Raw genomic sequence first — 6,788 nt, forward strand, 5'->3', positions numbered from 1 at the left:
TATCGTGCGTCAGCTGTTTTTCCTCATGTCTGAGACACAGATCTCAAGGCGAAAAGGACAAAATGGAAGAATGAACCATCTGAGACTCCCTGATGGTAGGAGTCATGGCATCCATTTCTACAGGTGGCTGTAAAAGGTTGTGTTAAACCAGGCGATTAATAAAACTTATTTAAATGTGTCAATATGAATGTGTCCCCTTTCATACTCGTGGTAGTAAAAGACGGTACCAGTAACAGTCACGTCTACACCGATGGCTCCGTTAAAGAAAATATATTACGCCCCCGGGGAAGTTGGGAGCTTCGGCGCGGTCACCATTTTGTTACCAATAATGAAGTCAAAGCAGACCTGTGCAATAGTCCAGGACTAGATCTTTCAAACTGTCGAAGTTGATCTTTTCGCAGTTTGCTACATTTAGGGTAATACCTTTGACTTTCATACAGGCCTTTCCACCCAACAGCTTATACCCATAGGTATTCGGGCCTGCCGACACAAACTTGGTGATGTGTTGATCTGGCGGGATCTGACTCGTGAGGTCCCCTAAATAATCCCCCAAAGGGGGATTCCAGTCACCCTCCCTTTTCACAAATATCACCGAGTCAGTGTCGTGGTACAGGCACCGCTCTTGCAAACCTTCTAGGAGGCTGTATAATTCTAAGCGGGGTGAAACAGGCTATGAAAACATTGGTATTGCCAGAGACAGAGTACCGTTCTTTTGCGTGCTTCCACGCCATGCACGCTGTTTCATCATCGATAAACTCGCAGGATGAAACCTCATAATTGGGGGAGAACAGGTACTGCAAGAGTTCGTCAGGGTCTCTCACGATGCTGGTGTTGGGTAGGTTGGATCTTTGGACGAATTTACCCCACAGAGAATTTAAAAACAGTTTAGCGATTTGGCGTTTGGCAGGGTTTGATCTGATCTCGTGTTGGCGTAAATGCACGCCTTCTTTCTGGTAGAAATCGCTAACGTACTTATTTTGTTTCTCCTCGTCTGTGCACCAACTGGGATACCCTGAAGCCTCTTGTTTCTGGTGGAGGTGTAATTTTATGTACTCTGAAAAGAGTTTCAGATTTTTCATTAAAATTTCCAGATTTCATAGATCTTAGCCACCGCGTACCCCTTCGCTATGGCCGCGTTCAATTCCACCTTGCTCCACGTCCCCAGGATGGCCCGGTCCTCGTCAGTATGGGTGCATGTCTCCCGCTGCTCGGTTTCCGCACAGGTTCGGCATAGCGAGAACATAAGCTTGCCACCCACGCTGACAGGTAACAATAGGAAAAAGAGGCCTTGTGGGGGGTACACTAACTTTTGCAATTCCAAAATAATTTGCAAGGGGTCCAAATGTGTCAGACTATATCGGGGTGTCCGAGAGGGTATTCTTTGGTTTTGTTTACAAAAGGGTACAGGCTGGTAAAATCATAATAGTGGATTTCTTCCCCGGGGTTAGGCTTGTAATATAGGCGGATAGCGTTTGTCCTTCCCCCAAAAAGAGCATCCTAGGCACGAGAGGCTGGGGTAACTGGGCTCGGTTTAAAAAGTCTGCAAGCTCCCTGTCTGTTTCTTTCATCACCTCCCACTCGTGCTCCCAAAGAGTCCTCACTACAAAACCAAGTCGTTTCAGATAGTCGGTCTTGAGCTGCATCTTGTAATAAAGAAACCGAAAGATGTTCCCGTCATAGGATTTTGTGCTTTTTCACAATAACAAGTGACACAGCCGTGGGAAAAAAACACCCGTTAAACTCACAGGCTGTGTGTATCCCATCAACATCGGCATAACCGTCTAAAAAGTAGGGCCCTACCTGTAGTTCCCCATCCTGTAAAGCATGCCATATTTGTATATTTTCTTTGTGAGAGATATACAACAGCCACTAACTAGATGGGGTTAAATATCTCTTTTCTGCCTGTGATAGTTGTCCGGAGGGAGAAGAGCTACCGTGTTAGGCTCCAAAAAACAAACCTGTACATAGCCATGCAGACACATGCCAGTGTTATGTACCGGAATGGATCTATACAGTTTTATCTCAGTGAATTTACCAGGTTCTTTCTCTACTACATCTCCCTTCTCCGTCATTTTCATAATCTCTTTTCTGTATAGGATACAGGCCTGTCTCAAAATCTTTACATCCTGCTGACAGTAATATATGAGCTCTTTCTGCAAGTCAAACGTCTCAGAGCTATGGTCTCGATACCAGTCGAGAAACTCTGCTTTTTCTCTGGGCATCGTGCTTTCTACACCACAGTGCTCCATACCGGGCATAGGCCCCACGTAATTTTGATTTTCGAACGTGTTAAAAACAAGTGTGGAAAATACCCTTTGCACCCTTCAAACCCCCATCGCCTGCGGTAGCTTGCTAAGCTTCATGGGCAAGAAGTTTAAAGAGTCTATAAAACAAATGCCCAGGGCCTTATGTTCCACGCACATTAGTTTACTACCATGAGTGATCAGTTCTAGCCCATCTTTTCCTTGAGTAACTGTCTAACAACGAAGTACGCATCATAACCTTTAGAATTGTGTGCTAGGAATGTGTAGTCCCGAAACTCTTTGCCAATAAAGGTCTTAAACACAGAAAGACACTCATCGCCCTTAAATTCCCAGGATTTTTCTGGCTTTAGGGACATAGCAAAAATGTAATTGGGAGTGTGCAACCCGGTCTCCTGCGTGCATTCGAAATCATAAAAAAGATATACTTTTCTGAAGATTCGGGCTTTCTAAGGCTGTCCATAAAACAGAGGTGACCGTCTACATCACCACCGATCAAGACTGACACTTCTCACACAAAGTTTTAGACAGGCATTCAACTTGGTTTTTTGATGCACAGTCAATATGTCTGTCTAAACACTCTTTGGACCGACAATACAGTCTACAGCTAGGACACCGCTGCTGCACGCCCACGCCGTCTGAGCACGTTACGCTCAAGCAGAGGTGGCAACGATACCTGCAAGAGTGGTCATGGCTGTACACTGTGTGGCAAAACTCACAATTTCTCGCTCTGAACAACTTTTTTACATCCAGAACCCCATAGTAATGCTCATCGTGCAACAGGATAAAATAAGTCTCGGGGTACACTGTGCCCCCCGTTTTAAAAAAGCCCCAGCCGCCTTTCGCCGTATACAGCACCACCTGTATGTTAACTCCTAAATGCTGTTCACACTTTGCTACGTCGCTGAGCATAACCTTTTTTCGATCTGACCACCCCAGTTTCTCATGTAACTTTCTCGCCTCCGCTAAAAATTCCAAGTCCGTAGGTTTACCAACGGACATGACGGCCAAGAGCCCATCCGCAAAACACAAATTGGTACCGGTGTAAGTCAGGTCTACTAAACACGGTCTCTTTTAATGAATAATTTGACTATTAAGGATAGAATTAAAAAATAACTCTACGAGCGCCCCCACCCCTGTTTTTACAGCTGTCACAACGAGGCACAATGTCCCATCGATATGCAACTCTCTATTGCTCTGTAGCAGCTTTGAGGTCTGATTTAAGAAATCCTCAGCAGACAGCTCATCCCTAGTTCTTTTGACCGAAAACAGAGTTAGTTAAATTACGGCTCTCTAAACGTAACTGAACATAATCATCAGGGCCTACTCTACCATTAATGTCATCGAGCACTAACTGTATTCCCCGCTGTATGGCTTCAACAACCTGCTGAGCTGAATTTATTTGCTCAAGATTGACAAAACGAAATTCCTCACAATACACCGACCCCCCAAATCTGGATAATTCACATTGCCAACTTCTAACTCTCTCCATATACACCTCGGCATTTTCGGGGTTACTTGGGGGTTCCTCTACGGGATCATTAGCGGCATCTTCTACATCAGATGCTATTTGAGAGTCAGACTCTGAGGCGCCTCCATGAGGGTCATTGGGAGTAGAACGGGACCCATCTAGAGAGCCCTCTAGGGAATTTGCTAAACCAGAGTCTGATTCCGCCTCCCCATTTTCAGACAAGCCAGTTTGAGAGCCTCCAGTCGGGGGCATCTCTTTTTGTTTTTGTTTTTTTTCCTCATTACCTCTTTAGCCCTTTTTAAAATTTTTACAACAACCCAGGCCTGGAACTTTTTGGCAGCCATCTGTTTATCCCCCAAGCACTGTCCCCTCTTTTGTTTACACATGAGCTGATGTGTACCCTGGAGGGTGCCCCTTTTACCCAGGCCCCTTTTCACGACTAGTCATCCCTGCTCAGAGCCACCCTTTCCAGCCCTCATGTTTTTCAGCATGGTTCTGAACAAAGCATCATATTTTTCCCATTTCTTTCTAGAATCCCGTTCTTTTAGACTACCCGAGGATACAGCCTCCATCACTTTTCTGAGGGAAGCATCAAACCCTCCCCAAATACTAGAATATGGGGAAGCTGTGACGAGCTTATGGTTTTGGGAGAATGGTTTGTCAGTTCTTGGTTTGTTAGTCACAACCCCTAGAGCGCATGCTCCGGGTTTGTGAATGTGGGCATTTTCGCTCACAATTTCCCCAGGGCTTGGTGTGGTGGTGGTCGCTGAGGAACTAGAGTGCTGATTGTGTGATTGCGATACCTCAGCATCGCAGCAGCTTTTAGTCCTTGGTTTTTTAAAGGCAGCCCCTAGAGCGCATGCTCCGGGTTTGCGCACATTCAGAACCCCTAGAGTGCGTGCTCTGGGTTTGTGAATGTGGGTGTTTTTGCTCACAGTTTCCTCAGGGCTTGGTGTGGTAGTGGCCACTGAGGAACTGGAGTTGTGGTGGAATGGTTGTTTTTTTACCAGAGTCTTTTGTCCTTGGGTTTGACTCAAGTTTGGACCGCCCGGGTGCTTCAGCTGCACTCCTATGCTGGTTTGCGTTGTTAAAGGTCTCAAAGCAGATTCCTGGTTCGTTGGTAATTCTGGAGGAGATGTCCTTGTAGCTCTGACTACTGCATTGTCAGAAGAGTTGCCCAGGCCTATGAGGGGGAAAACAACAACAACAACAACAACATTTTACAAAACTGAACTTTACCATCTCTCACCCACACCTCTGTATTTACTTAAAATACAAAACCTCATAGAACAACCAAACCAATAAGCAAAATATATTTACCGGGCTTCATCCATCCATCAGTGACTGATGCTGGTGAATTTTCCTTTTCAGCTGTCTTTCCTTTTTCTTTTCACCTTCTTTTCCCTCTGGTCTAAAGATCTCATGTTTTGACTGTACTGTGGAGCAAACAACAACATTATTATAAAACACATGAAACCGTCTTGTAAACATACATATACATATTACACACACACACACACACACACACACACACACACACACACAAAACAGCAGCTTTATAAAACACACCAAACCAAGTTTGCAGCCAGACACTTTTCAAAAACCCACATGCATTTAAAAGCCTGTTGCAAAAAAATAAATAAATAAAGTTACCTTTCACTATGGGATCAAGTGTTGCAGGCACATGCTTGTTCTGTTCCCCCTCGTGTGTGTTTGGACCTTCAGGTTCAAGAACAAGCAAAAATGTTAGTTAGTATTACCCTAATCCCTATACAGCCTGTGGAATACTTTTTTTTTTTTTAATTCAACAGTATTAAGCACAACTATAGTTAAAATGGTTTTAACCTTGGCCTGGTGGTGAAATGCAGTTTAAAGTTACTGGTTCCACGCTAAACAGATCACACTGCAATAAACATAGGCACCATTATTTACTAAGACAGCCTGGGCAAAGAGTGGCATTATAGAATATATAGTTTCAGAGTTAAAAACAGCAAGTCTTACCTCTTTTTGCAGTCCAGCAGCTATCCAAGAAAGTTTTCTGTTGAAAAGAACAAGCTCCAGCATACCTGAGGTTTTTATACCATCTTAGCCCATTGTTTCCAACAGACTTCAACACAGTTGCTAACCGGTTAATTTAATCACCCCTCCCATAGCATTCCCCTTTGTGATCTGGGGTAGTGAAACCATTTTGTCTGCACAACAGGGCTTCCCCCCCGCTTTAAGTTAAAATACATTTGTGGCTGTCTTACAGTATTAAACAGTACCCATTTCCAAGTGGGGGCCCTTTGCAGATATCAATGAATGTCTTGGGGGTTGGTTGTTTTTTAAAACATGTTTCTTTCATGCTTAAAGTTTGGGGGGTGGGGTTGTTGCCTAGAAAGAATGACCCATAGCATTCAACCAACTCCTGGGCCATATTTAAACTGTCCAATAGCGTTCCACCAACCCCAGGGGTTATATTTAAACTGTCCAATAGCATCTGTGAATTCCTGAGGTTTAATTTCATTTCATATTAAGCAGAACTCACCATCCACCCCCACTCACCCCTTACTATGGGTGAACTCCCATCAAATGTAACCCTATAGCAACGAGGGTAAGTAATTGCAGTCACCCTGGCTATTCAGTGAGGGGGGTGTGTGTGGTTAAACCCATTTAGTTCAACAGACTAAGGATAGCTCTGTGGTTTAAGCATTGGCCTGCTAAGCTCAGGGTTGTGAGTTTAAGTCTTGAGAGGGCTACTTAGGGATCTGGGGCAAAATCAATATTTGGTCCTGCTAGTAAAGGCAGTTCTATGAGATAGGTATATCTCCATATTAACTCTATTGTCTGAACTAGACTTGTTTGTTTTATTGTAAGCACATTTTTAGGATTTTTCCCCCCTCCCACCACAACATACATTTCAGCTTTTTGCTATACACACACAAAAACACAAGAGCTAATTCTCACTAACAATTTATTTTTGTATTTAAAAAACTTACAGCTCCTTGAAAACAAACCAAACTGCTTCATTAAAACCTTTTAGCTCACCTAAAGGCCAAAGGCCTTCTAACAAAACA

General features: G+C 44.0%; 1 long non-coding RNA gene across 1 annotated transcript; it reads right to left on the reverse strand.

Moving 5' to 3' along the window:
* Positions 1–112: 112 nt before the first annotated feature.
* LOC135980341 (uncharacterized) lies at positions 113–6,305 on the reverse strand. Its single transcript, XR_010597438.1, has 4 exons — positions 5,734–6,305; positions 5,386–5,451; positions 5,053–5,168; positions 113–4,915 (listed from the first exon to the last, which is right to left on the reverse strand). It is a non-coding gene; the product is annotated as an uncharacterized LOC135980341 (long non-coding RNA).
* Positions 6,306–6,788: the final 483 nt, after the last annotated feature.

This window comes from Chrysemys picta, unplaced genomic scaffold (assembly GCF_011386835.1).
Source record: "Chrysemys picta bellii isolate R12L10 unplaced genomic scaffold, ASM1138683v2 scaf2767, whole genome shotgun sequence".
Taxonomy (NCBI): Eukaryota; Metazoa; Chordata; order Testudines; family Emydidae; genus Chrysemys; species Chrysemys picta.